Source organism: Macaca nemestrina, chromosome 1 (assembly GCF_043159975.1).
Source record: "Macaca nemestrina isolate mMacNem1 chromosome 1, mMacNem.hap1, whole genome shotgun sequence".
NCBI classification, from domain to species: Eukaryota; Metazoa; Chordata; class Mammalia; order Primates; family Cercopithecidae; genus Macaca; species Macaca nemestrina.
In genome coordinates, this window is record NC_092125.1 from 100,761,912 (window position 1) to 100,774,760 (window position 12,849).

The 12,849-nt window shown below is 37.8% G+C and overlaps 1 pseudogene; it reads left to right on the top strand.

The window, feature by feature from the left end:
• The window catches only part of LOC105498130 (olfactory receptor 6K3-like), a 192,457-nt pseudogene that overhangs the window by 9,163 nt on the left and 170,445 nt on the right, over positions 1 to 12,849 (top strand).

Below are 12,849 nucleotides of genomic sequence, written 5' to 3' on the forward strand. Positions count from 1 at the left end.
ATCTCTGGCTGCCCTTACTCCAGTCTTTTATTATGCAGGTGGATAGCTACTCCACGTTGCTTATTTCTTTCTTACCATACACATGCTAATAAAAAAGGGAAGGTGGAGCCCCGTGGTGAATATGCCTCGCACCAGGTAGCCCTTTCTATTGGCACTGCCAGCATGCCCCTGTGGAAGCTCCTAGCTACCTTCTCTATGTTTGCAGTTCAATCTTTCAGGCTGCTCTTTATTAGAAAATAAGTGATTTTTGGGCTGCTTTTTGTTAGAAGGCAATTCTGCCGAGGACTCTTTTGCCCTCACTATCTGCCTAAGATAATTTATTTCCATCTCCTGTATCAGTATTTGGAGAAATAATTGCCAAGAAATATTTAAAACTAACCAGAGCCAAAACCTCAGATGCAGGAAGGTCAGATATTTTCCACTGCGATAAATGCTGAAAAACAAATCATATCTGGGCATTTTATATTCCAACTGCAGAAAAGTCAAAGAAAAATCTTGATCAAAGTCAGAGGAAAGTAAAATATTGTATTATATATAGCGAAGCAATTCCAAGAATCACTGTAGAGTTTTTTGTCAGGAACATTGGAGGCAACAAGAGAAAGAAGAATATAAAATGAAATGCTTAAATGTATTGAAAGAAAAAACATGGCAATCTAGAATTCTATATCTGGCAAAATTATTGTTCAAAAGTGAAGGAGATCAGATGTACATGAAGAAAAGAAGACCATCAGAGAAGGCATAAATGCAAGTCAATTAAATTTTGAAAATTTTGATTCTTAATTTATTTAAAAGGTAACTTTTTTTAAAGTAATAATAGTAATAATGTATTCAGTCATTATAGTATATAAATACAAGAAATGAGCCAGGGAAAAAAATGGAGGAATAGGGGATTTTCTGTTATATGGTATCTGTTGTATACATAAAGCAATACAGTAATATTTAGAGATAGATTTAGGTTAGTTAAAACTATATTTTTGAAACTCCAAGCCAAACAATAAAAAAATTTTTTAAAAGAATAATTCATATGTTAAGAGAAGAAAAGAAAAAAATTATTGCTCAATTAAAACCAAAAAAGGCAGAAAAACAGGGGCAAAAAACAAAGAACAAATGCAACAAATAGAATGCAGTCGCAAAACTAGATATTAATCTAACTATAACAACTACAGAAGAGCTCTGATTTGTAGTAATTGCCATTTCCTGTGGTATAAATATCACCTCCTCTGCTGCCTTTATAATGCAAAATACTTGACAACCAGCAGAAAAATTCCTCAATAGTTAATAATCTGTTTTTTCTACTTTGGGAGGCTGAGGTGGGTGGATCATGAGGTCAGGAGTTCAACATCAGCCTGGCCAACATGGTGAAACCCCGTCTCCACTAAAAATGCAAAAATTAGCTGGGTGTGGTAGCGGGTGCCCATAGTCCCAGCTACTCAGGAGGCTGAGGCAAGAGAATCACTTGAATCCGGGAGGTGGAGTTTGCAGTGAGTCAAGGTTGCATTGCAGCCTGGGTGACAGAGCAAAACTCCATCTCAAAATAATAATAATCATCATCATCATCGTCATATCATCATCATCATCTTTTTTCTGATTTCTAGCTGAGAAATGAGTATGCTGCCTTCAATTCATCCTCTCACTGCATAAAATCTCTCAATTATGTACCTATTTTTTCACAATGAAACTTCCATTCCTCCCTTTATGAAAAAAGGTAGCTTACTATTTTACCATTCTGACCTCATTTTCCATACGCTTATGCATATACCAAAGTTTCAGTTGTGTGGAACCATTGTGTTATTTCACACTTTTGAGTATTTTGAGAAGTGTGAAAAGTGACTTCACGCTTTTGAGAGACAGAGAGAGATCTGATGCCTTTTCTTTAAAAGAGACCAATCACATCATGAAGACCTTGACATCCTAAATACTCAATAGTGTGAAATAGTTCTCAATACTATTGATACTATTGATGCTCAATAGTATCAATATTTTAAGTGTCTTTACCTTGCTAAGAGCAATGATTCCTACTGCATATTGATTTCTCATGATGCACTAGACTGTAAAAAGTAATGTATATGCTTTATGTCACTAGATTTTCAAATCAACCCTATGAGGCAGAGTTTCCCCATCTTAGAGAAGACTATTGTCTTAGTTGACTTGAGTCTCAGGACACTATAACAAAATGACATAGACTGAGTGGCTTAAATGACAGGCATTTCCCCCAGTTCTGGAGGCTGGGGTTCCAAGATCAAGGTGCCAGACAACTTAGTTTCTGGTGTGGGCCCTCTTTCTGGCTTGTAGATAGCCATATTCATACTGGGTCATTACCTGGTGGGGGTTGAGAGAGAGAGAGAGAGAGAGAGAGAGAGAGGTGTGTGTGTGTTTGTGTGTGTGTGTGTGTGTGTGAGAGAGAGAGAGAGAGAGAGAGAGAGATCTGATGCCTTTTCTTTAAAGGGAGTCAATCACATCATGAAGACCCTGACATCATAAACGAATTACCTCCCAAAGGCCTCATATTTTCAAATATCATCACACTGAGAGTTAGGGCTTCATCATATGAATCTGAGTGACACAATTCAGTCTGTAGCAACCATTTAAGCTATTTTCCTAAAATTATGTGACTAGTTAGGGTTGGAGCCAGATTCAAATCAGGTCTATCTTATCCAAAGCTTTGCCACTTACAATATTAGCACAGGGGCATTGATTGGTTTCTCATGCTTCCTGCTTGGACTGAAAAAATTGTGTTAAAACAGAGGAATCTGATTTTCCCAAAGCTTAAAGTAAATTATTTTATTCTTTGAAAAGCTAATACTTTTCTATCCGACTCCCATCTGAGTGAAACTGTGAAAGTCAGATATCAGCTTTGATCTTTGTTTCATTGAACTGTTGAAACTAGTAGTAGAAGCTTATCTCCTTCCTCAATCTTGTTATTATGCTTTATTTTCCCCATTTTATCAATTTTTCCATGTTATTCTGTATTCCATAGAGTGTGTTCTACTTAATGCATAGACGTTGCAATTTATGTATATAACAGGTTTTAAAGAGAGTTGAATTCTGTACACAAGTTGGAATAATGGAGGTGGGATACTTGCACACTGAGTGAATACAGTTAACTAGCAAGGTGACTGTTGGGAAAACTCCTTGCTGGACCAATACCTACCCTTCATAAGAACAGGGCAAGCTCAGACCAAAGAAAGCAGACCACGCCAAATTGGTAGGTAGTCAAAGATTTATTCAGGGGATACATGTGAGGCCATCTTGGGTAATAGCAAGAAGAGGAAGATCTCTGCCTTTGCAATACATGCATGACTGGTCTTTTAAGCCGTAAGAAGAAAAGGGAATGGGAAAAGAGGGGAAAAACAGTCACTGATGGCCTATTAAGCCATCTGGTTGCACTCTGTAGTCTATTTACTTCCTGCGCAAAGGTATTGTTTGGATTCTCTGCAGTCTGTTCCACATTCCTAGGGGAGGGTGGGTGTTCTGGGAAGCAGCAGTTATCCTGGCATCAGTAAGCTTTCTCCAGTTGGATCAGACATTTCTACCATTCACTTTGCAGTCACCTACCCAGAACACATTTTCACAGCTGTGGCATTCCTTCCTCTTCAACTTGAATGCTTCTCAGACCTGGTTCTTCTCTGCAATTTTGTAGTCTATATTGTGGTTTTGCCTGCTTTTCCTTTTGCCCTAAACAAATACCATAAACTGCAGAAAATTCTGTTGGCAGAAAGGGCTTCTGTAGTTCTAGGGTTGATCTCTCTAGTTCGGAAAGTAGTGGAATAAAGGAGAGATTTAGTGTTGGGGCCAGAGAGGAGAGTGAATTTATATGGAAACTTCAGAGATGATGTGGATGAGTTCTAATATACTGTACATAGCCAGAACTGGCACCGTTCATCTCATGTTCATTGCGTAGTACATGGAGAGTATATGAGAGAATGACATTTCTGGTTCATGAAAACCATTGTTCTCTGACGCTTTCTGCAATGAGCAAGGCATATTTTCCCACTGTCTTATTCTGCTTAGTGCTGTTGTAGTGGAATACCATAGACTGGGTAATTATACAGTGCAGATATTTGTTTCTCATAATTCTTAAGATTGGAAGTCCAAGGTCAAGGTATCAGTATCTGATAAGGTTTTCTTGCTGTGTCCTCACATGATAGGAGAGCCAAAAAAAGCTAATTCACCCCCACAAGCTCTTTTTATAGTGGCATTAATATGTTTATAAGAGCAGAGCCCTCATCATTTAAACACTTCCCATTAGGCCCCACCTGCCAACACTGTTGCTTTGCGTGCTAAGTTTAAGCATTGGTTTTGAAGGGGACAAAAGCATTTAAACCATAGCACCACACTCTGTGCCTTTAATTTCTGTTATCTCCATCCTCTATTTGCTCAATTTATCTATAATTGACCATACTCTAGGAAGCAGTCATTGAAGAATCTTATTAGTTAATAATTTATTTTCTCATCTTTACTTTTGTACTTCCACTTTTGGCTCTCAGGATTTCCCCTGATATTATTTATCCCCTAAATTGGAAATGAGATTCTCTACTGTTGTCAGTAGTTAACTCCTCACCCCATACATATAGTTTTGGGAATTCTTGCCTCAAGTTACTAATATCTATCTATAATTTACTTAGATTTATTCAGCAACAGGAGCAAATTTCATCAGAACTGAGATTTATTAATAGCTTTTGCTTGATTTTGGGTGTTAACATGTGAAGATGAGAAAAATAATTTATGAGTGATGGGTAAGTGGTATAAGGATTTTATTGCATTTTAAGTTTTGGATTTAGTGCTTGAGAATATTTGGTACAAGGAAAAAGACTCCTGTGTGCCCAGTAAATGTTCCTGTATTCTTCAGTGTTTACTATATTAGCTTAAGAGTGTCAGAAAGGGAAATAAACAATAAATTATGAAAATACAAGATGGCAGAAAATTAGCGGTGCAAATGCCTACTTTTTTGATCTTTCCTTTTCCCTTAGCCAGTGCCAGGTGGCTGCTGATAGAGCCAAAATGTGACTGAGTCATCTCACTTAGGGATTCTAGTCTAGTGATCACCAAGTAGTAAAGCAGAGAAGGGATTACTTAGAAAGTGGAGCTTGAGCTCCTCCAGGAGTTTTGAATATGGCAAGTTATTTCTTCTTGGCTTTATGACAGTAATTTAAATGTTTATGACTTTGTAATTGCAGAATATTATGACGAAGTGTATTAGTCTGTTCTCATGCTGCTCTGAAGAAATACTCGAGACTGGGTATAAAGGAAAGATTTAATTGGCTCATAGTTCTGCAGGTCTAGGGAGGCCTCAGAAAACTTACAATCATGGCAGAAGGGGAAGCAAATATGTTCTTTTGCACATGGTAGCAAGAGAGAGAAATGAGAGCTGAGGGAAGAAGGAAGACTTTTATAAAAATATCAGATCTTGTGATAACTCTGTCACTATCACGAGAATAGAATGGGGCAAACTGCACCAATGATTCAATTACATCCCACTGGATCCCTCCCACGACACATGGAAATTATGGTTACTACAATCCAAGATGAGATTTGGGTGGGGACACAGCCAAACCATCTCCTTCTGCCCTGGCCCTTCCTAAATCTCATGTCCTTACATTTCAAAACACAATCATGCCCTCCCAACAGTCGCCCAAAGTCTTAACTCACTCCAGCACTAAGTCAAAAGTCCAAGTCCAAAGTCTCATCTGAGACAAAGTAAGTCCCTTTCACCTATGAGCCTGTAAAATCAAAATCAATTTAGTTACTTTTTTTTTTTTTTTTGAGATGGAGTCTCGCTCTGTTGCCCAGGCTGGAGTGCAGTGGTGCTATCTCGGCTCACTGCAAGCTCTGCCTCCTGGGTTCACGCCATTCTCCTGCCTCAGCCTCCTGAGTAGCTGGGACTGTAGGCACCCACCACCACGCCTGGCTAATTTTTTGTATTTTTAGTAGAGACGGGTTTCACCATGTTAGCCAGGATAGTCTTGATCACCTGACCTCGTGATCTGCCTGCCTCGGCCTCCCAAAGTGCTGGGATTACAGGCGTAATTTAGTTACTTTCCAGATACAATGTGGATACAGGTATTGGGTAAATAAGCCATTCCAAATGGGAAAAACTGGCCAAAACAAAGGGGCTACAGGCCCCATGCAAGTCCAAAATCTAATAGGGCAGTCATCAAACCTTAAATTTCCAAAATGATCTCTTTTGACTACATGTCTCACATTCAGGTCATGCAGATGCAAGAAGTGGGCTCCCATGGTTTTGAGCAGCTCTGCTCCTGTGGCTTTGAAGGGTACGGCCCCAATCCTGGCTGCTTTAATGGGCTGGCACTGAGTGTGGCTTTTCCAGGCCCACAATACAAGCTCTCAGTGGATCTACCATTCCAGGGTCTGGAGAACAGTAGCCCTCTTTTCACAGCTCCACTAGTCAGTACCTCAGTGGGGACCATGTGTGGGTGCTCTGACCTCACATTTCCCTTCTGCACTGCCCTGGCAGAGGTTCTTCATGAGGGCTCTGCCCCTGCAGCAGACTTTTGCCTGGATATCCAGGCCTTGCCATACATCCTCTGAAATGTAGGCAGAAGTTCCCAAACCTCAATTATTGACTTCTGTGCACCCAGACGCCCAACACCACGTGGAAGCTGCCAAGGCTTGGGGCTTGCCCCTTCTGAAGCAATGGTCTGAGCTGTACATTGGCCCCCTTTCAGCCATGGCTAGAGCTGAAGCAGCTGGGATGCAGGACACCATGTCCCAAGGCTGCATAGAGCAGTGAGACGTGGGGCCCCAGAAAACCATTTTTCACTACTAGGCTTCCGGGCCTGTGATGGGATGGGCTTCCATGCAGGCCTCTGACAGGCGCTGGAGACATTTTTCCCATTGTCTTGGTAATTAACATTTGACTCCTCGTTAATTATGCAAATTTTTGCAGCAGGCTTGAATTTCTTCCTAGAAATTGAGTTTTTCTTTTGTATCGTATTGTCAGGCTGCAGATTTTTTAAACTTGCTTTCTTTTGAACTTTGCTGCTTAGAAATTTCTTCCACCAGATTCCCTAAATCATCTCTCTCCATTTTAAACCTCCACAGATCTCTAGGGCAGAGGCCAAATGCCACCAGTGTGTTTGTAAAGCATAGCAAGAATTACTTTTATTCCAGTTCCCAAAATATTCCTCATCTCCATCTGATACCACCTCAGCCTGGACTTTATTGTTTATATCAGCAGTTTGGTCAAAGGCATTCAACAAGTCTCTAGAAATTTCCAAACTTTCCCACATTTTCCACTTCTGAGCCCTCCAAACTGTTCCAACATCTGCCTGTTATCCAGTTCCAAAGTTGCTTCCACATTTTCAGATATCCTTATAGAAGCACCCCACTCTCTGCTGTACAAATGTACTGTATTAGTTCATTTTCATGCTGCTATAAGGACATACCCAAGACTGGGCAATTTATAAAGGAAAGAGGTTTGATTGACTCATAGTTCCACAGGGCTGGGAAAGTCTCAGGCAACTTACAATCATGGTGGAAAGGGAAGCAAACACATCCTTCTTCACATGGCAGCTGGAGAGAGAAATGAGAGTGGATGAAAAGGGAAGCCCCTTATAAAACAATCAGATCTCATGAGAACTTACTATCACAAGAATGGTGTGGGGCAACAGCCCTTACGATTCAATTACCTCCTATCCTGTCCCTCCCGTGACATGTGGGGACTATGGGAACTACAATTCAAGATGAGATTTAGGTAAGGACGCAGTCAAATCATATCACATATACCGAATACAAATATACTCATAGCCTAAATAAATATCAGATTCACCAGTTAAATTATGATGAAAAAATAACTGATAGTAGAACCTTTAAAATAAACCACATGCTTTTCTATCAGCTTAGTCTGAAAATTCAAACAAACTCAATTACTTTGAGTTTCCCTGCAGTACACCATGTTTTACTTCCTTCTTAGAATCTAGAGTAGCTTGCACAGTGGAACCATAGGAAGTTGTATTACTCCTTCTGGAGACAGAAGTTTCTAAGCTTCCTGCCTTGATTCTGTGTAGTGCTATGTATTTGGCATAATATCTTAGATTTTGAAAAGCCTTCTCAACCTTTCCCTTTTTGAAATTATTCCAGAAGAAGATGTGGTTTGATTTCAGTGGTTTGTTCTGTTTTTCATCTATGCTATTTCTGGCTTAGAAATCCCTCTTGGAGAATGTACAACGAAGACACTTGTATATCCATGTTCAACTAACTCTGGTCCTAGATTACTAATGCCAAATGTATCAATAAAGGCTAGAAAGTGGAGATTCTCAGGGTTGAATTCTTAGGCAGGCATGTCTAGACAGTTGATTTAACATGAATTTCTTTTTAAAATGTTTATATAATACCTACAGTATGTGCAATACTGTTTTAGGTGGTAGGAGTACAGAAATGAACAGCAAAGTCCTTGCCCACAAACTGTTCTATTTCAGCGGGCTGCCAATTAAAAAATAAATGAATGGAAATAGCATATATACCGTAATGTCAAGTAGATAACTGCTATGAAGAAATGCAAGTCATGTAGGTAATAGAGAGTTATGGTGTCATGTGCCATTTTTCAGCTTTTGTTCACTGAAGGTCGAGCTTAGGAGGCGTCAATTAAGCAGAAATCTAAACAAAGTGAGGGATCAAGCTGTGCAGATATTCTAGCTGAAGAGAGATAAATGACTTAGGAAAATAAAATAATTGCTAATACTTCAATTATAATAGGATTTGATATTTGGGTTGGTGCCTTTCAAATCACAGCCAATAACACCAAGCTTGTTTTTCTTTATTTCTTTTTTTAAAATAAAAAAAACAATATACCATTGCACTCTGTATTATAAGAAGGCAGTTGGCAAAAGAAAGAACAGAGCACCTGCATTCAGAAAACTTGAGTTCAGTCCTTTTACTAGCTGTGTGGCCTCAGGTAAGTCATTTACCTAATTTAAAATGTGATCATTGGAAGATCACAATAAATAGCAAGTGTAGTGTATCAGGCATTCCATACTGAGTAGTTAAAGTAATTATCATCTAATTCCAGAGATAAATAGCTGTCCCTGAATGTTTTGCTTTTTCTTTTCATTTTTGAGACTCCATGTGAAAGCATTTTGTAAACAGTAAGATACTATTTAGTAGTTAGCTATTATGCATGGTACAACAACACACTTCTCAAACTACAGGGTGTGCACTCCTGAGGTCATGAAGCCACCAAATACATTTGCATGAATTTTCTCTGTGTATACATTTTACCCTATAGCAAATACTATAAGACATTTTTAAGTAATAAGATATTAGGAACTGAAAGGCAAATATTACATTTATATAATTAAAGCAAAACTTCAAGGAAATAGCTGAGTATTAATTTTGTCATATATAATGTGTTTTAATATATAAATGTAAGTGGATAATAGGGTTGAAGGAAGATTACATTTTTATAGACAAAATGTTCCTGATAATTGTTTAAATTTTTACTTGTAAATGCTACATGTATAAGTAGCATTTTTCTAGCACTTACCTATAAAAATGGCATGGCCATATTAATGGTAATAATTCAGATTTTATTAATGTTGACTCTACCAATGAGGGTATTCAAGCTCCTGTAAAAGTCACAATAAATTATTTTTAGCTCTTAAACACCTATCTTGTTCTTGACTTGTATCTTGTACCATATAGATTGATGCTCTGGAAGTCATTAATTGCTGGTAATGTTGAGCATCTGATCATGTGTATTTGACATTTGAATAAAGTGATTATTCATATCTTTTGCCCATTTTGCAAATGAGCTGTTCAAATAAATTACTATGTAGTTATCCCTATATTGTGAATACATACCCTGTGTTAGTTATATGCATTACAGACATTTTCTTACAGTGTTTGCTGTGTATTTTCACTGTGTTTACTTTGCCTTTTTTTAAAATAAACAAATTAGAATTTGCATGCAATCAAATTTAATCAAGTTTTTCTTCCTGGCTTTTAAACCAATCTCATGAGGAATATTTAAGCTATTTCTCCCATCTCATGTAACTAATTAGCCACAGGTAGAGGAAGTCTATCTTACCTCAGAGACCTTGCTTTTGAGCACGACGTTAAATTAGTTTCCTGCCCTCTTAATTTCCTCAAGAATTTTATTAGTTAGTACAAGTTTTATATCTTTCAGAAACCTATAATCAATGTCATTCTACTAATATATTTTAATAAGTTTCTCTGTTTAAATGTGAGTACAAGGGCATCATTTGGTTTCTTATGACTTCTGCTATAATCTAAATATAAAACAACAAAAATCTGGTTTTCCTAAAGCTTAAAGCAAATCAATTTCCTCTTTGTAAAGAGGCCATGAAAGGTGATGAAAGGCAATGTAAACACAGTGAAAATATACAACAAACATTGTAAGAAAATGTCTGTAATGTATATAACTAATACAAGGTACGTATTCACAATATAGGGATAACCACATCTGACTCGCTTGGATAAACTATGCATTTAAAAAGTCAGTTTTGACCTCTGGTTCTTTTTTTTTTTCAGTCGAAGGAAGGAGGGTTGAAATTTATCTCCTTTCTTGCAGGGGATATTGTGACATTTTCCTTTCCGTAGGATATTGTTATTTCCTGTATCCTGAATTGTATAGATAGAATTATCATTTAATGAAAACTAAATATTCAGGTCGTGATAACATAGTAACTACCATACCTATGAGAAAATGACTGTGACAGATTAAAAACAAGATGTAGCCAGGCATGATGGCACATGACTCTACTCTCAGCAGTGGGGTGGGAAAATCCTTTGAGCCCAGGAATTTCAGGCTGCAGTGCAGTATGATCACGCCTGTGGATAGCCACTGCACTCTAACCAGTGAACTTAGTGAGACTTCCTCTCTAAAATGAGCAAATGAACAAGCTGCAGGATAGCAACTCCTAGTACTGTACAGATATACATATACCTTAGGCTAGACCTTCTCAGAGAGCCCTCCCTCACTATCCCTTTTGCCAGCAATGCAGTATTTCCTAATGTCAGGGCTCTAGGAGGTAGCATGTTGACAGAAAACCAAGGGTCAGAGTGGATTATCTTTCAAATCCTTTTTCGGTAACATCTAGGTCTCTGTGAACTGCAGCATTATACATTAATGAAGGGAAGGTTGTTTATAAGAAAAAGTGCTGGAGGTATGGGTTTGCCTCACCCACAAACCGGCAGCTCCTGGAGTGGTCTGACCTTGGATAGTATACACAGCGATCACCTGGAGTTGATTGGACTTAGCTGGATCTGACTTCTCATCTATGTGACCCATTCAGCCTAATACCTTTCCCAATGCAAGTTAATCAGTAACAGTAGATTCATCCATGAGAATATTAATAATAACAGTGATATTCAGCCTCACAAGCAACCAAAAGATGAATACAGAAAATAAAGCACATTATGCAACTATTCACAGATATATAATAGGACAATATATTGTTTAATATCATTTTCAGAAAAAAAAGTATATATTTACCTAAAAATAAATCTGAGAGGGGCATAATATGGATGCTGGAGTTTCAGATAATTTAAATTTAATTATTTAATTACTTTCAGTTTGATTGATTGGTTCTTTGCATTTCCTACTCTTTCTGAAAGAGACAAAATCTGATATAAGAAAAAGAGGAACAGAGCATGTTTAAATTGTGGCTCGTGTTGTGCTTTCATCGCTTGTGGCCTGTTAGTCTATCCCCTTTCTTTATCTATCAAATAAATATAGAACACTTATTTTTGGAATAAAGTTCATTGGAATTTCAATTAGTTGTTAGTCCCAGATGCATGCATACATTAGAGTTGATCTCATAATAGGTATCAACTTCTTGTCTGTGTCAGATGATATTCATTTGTCCTTTCCTTAGTTGGACTGAGTCGTAACTTAGGACTTAGTTTTCATTTTTTTTTAATTGAGTAAGTATATTTATCGGGAACTCCCGATGAGGCAGACACTGAAATAGCCTTTAGGATACAGTGGTCCGCAGACTGAGAAAGTAGACCTAACACTGGAACTCAGAGGAAGGAGGGAAATAAAATAAATATTAACTTCAATTGTCATAAATAGTAGAAAGCAAAGAAGTTCCTCACAAAGAGAGCGCCATGAAGATTTCACCTAGACTACAGAGGTCTAAGTGAGGATTTCCTGAGTACGATATGTCAATATTGGTATCCCGAGAGTGGATAGGGTTGGCAAAGTAAGAGTTTCAAGGTGAAAGAAATATGGCATGGGAAAATCCTGAAGAAGAAAGGAGCATGCTGTGCGTCAAAGAAACTTGAACAGATTAGTGAGCAAAGAAAAGAGGTGTTAAAGAGATTGGAGGAATAGACAGTAAGCCCACAGCTATATTCACTTATAGTATTCTGGACTCTATACCTCTCTCGCCCTCCCCTGGAACACAGAACAGAAGGCTTTCTGCAGTCAGAGATTATGTTAAGTTCATCAAGTGTTTCTGGGGAAGCCAAAGATTAAAATGTAGTGAATTCTCAATATATACTTTTGGTTAAGTAGTTAATTATTAGTGCTATTTTTTTAAATTGATAGATAAAATTGTATATACTTCTTCTGTACAGTATGATGTTTTGAAGCATGTATATATTGTGGAATGTTTTAATCTACCTAATTAACAAATGAATTACATCACATAGGTATTATTTTTGGGATGGGAACACTTAAGATCCATTCTTTCTGTATTTATTGGGCTATAATATATCATCATATAGCATAGTCAATATGCTATACAATAGATGTCTTGTACTTATTCCTTCTATTGAACTGTAATTGTATATCCTGTTCCCTTCCCACCTCCCTCCTAGGCACCCTATCATCTAGTAACCATCATTCTACTCTTGACTTCTATA